The sequence below is a fragment of the Pholis gunnellus genome (genome assembly GCF_910591455.1).
Source record: "Pholis gunnellus genome assembly, chromosome: 8".
Lineage (NCBI taxonomy): Eukaryota > Metazoa > Chordata > Actinopteri > Perciformes > Pholidae > Pholis > Pholis gunnellus.
In genome coordinates, this window is record NC_136534.1 from 26,368,355 (window position 1) to 26,369,708 (window position 1,354).

The window sequence follows — 1,354 nt, forward strand, 5'->3', positions numbered from 1 at the left end:
AGTAATGACAGTTACTCGTCTCAAAAGTCATTCAATGACTTCACCAATTACTGCAAATAAAAGTGATGAGTTACTAAACTTGTCTTGCCTGTGGTTCACCCAGCAGGGTTTACATGAACCAAGCGTTTCTACACTAGTTAATAATCAGATGATAAACACTTTATATTACACGATCCTACGGCCGGGTGACATCGGGCCATTTACATTTCTGCGTTATTAATTTGATGAAGTCATTATTTACATGTCTAGTTACCACTAGGGCTGCAACTAATGAGCATTTTCAATTCATCAATAATAGTCGTTTGTTTCAGAAATGTCAGAAAATTGTGAAAAATGAGAATCAGTGTTTCCCAAAACCTAAGATGACGTCCTCAAATATTTAGTTTTCCTCACGAGCCAAAGATCTTCAGTTTCCTGTCAGAGAGGAAAGAAACCAGAAAACATTCACATTGAAGAAGCTGGAAGCAGAGAATTTGGACTTTTTCTTAAAAAATGAATTAAAGATGAATCGATTATCAACATAGTTGGTGATTCATTTAATAATCGATTAATCGTTGCAGTTCTACTCGCCACCAGAAACAGTGGAGTTATAGTCACATTCATCCCACCACGGATTATAATTTAACATTCTTGTCATAAATTAGAAAACAAACACAAACCCTGTTGAATGCCACGAGATGCTTCTCTGCTTGGGACGCCGACACCTTTCCTGGTTTCTTCCGACCCGGAGCAGAAGGTGGAATCAGGTGCAGCAGCAGGAACACTGAAGACAGGTCGCTGTCCCGACCTGGAACAACACACGTTTGATGTTAACACACTTCAGCGTGTCTGCAATGTCACAACACTGAGCCAAACACTTCAATATGCAGTACACACAATGTCATCTTATATTTGATATCTCAATCCAGCTTTATTCTGCTGAGATGTAATCGTTTCCACATGTTGTTGATATATTTCAAGTCTGAGTGCAATAAAAGAACAAACAGCTTACCAAAGTCAACCTCACTTCAGTGCCATCCTCAGGAGGCTCAGCTGCCAGCAGGTGTTCCTCCAGCTCACTGATGGATGGAAGCTTTCTGCGTTGTTGGATGATCTTTGTCTTCAATGTGGTCGGCCACCTCTCCAGAAGCCTGATACATCCTCTCCAAACATCAGAGGGAAATCCTGTTAACCTAGGGTGGGCATGTTGGGGGACAGTTTCAGGATTTCATAGCCAACCAAACCTAATTGTTACTTGTTTGAGTGTCACTACAACGCCCATTTACTGTCTGTCTGAAATGTCAGATATCCCGTACCTGCTTTGCGTGAGTCTGTTGATGCTGAAATAAAGAATACCAAAGACCAGAGGTTCCCT

At 41.1% G+C, this 1,354-nt stretch overlaps 1 protein-coding gene across 1 annotated transcript in view; it reads right to left on the reverse strand.

Annotated features, from left to right (window-relative positions):
• Window positions 1-1,354, reverse strand: part of LOC306700482 (uncharacterized protein) — a 133,556-nt gene that overhangs the window by 66,799 nt on the left and 65,403 nt on the right. The window lies entirely within an intron of this gene.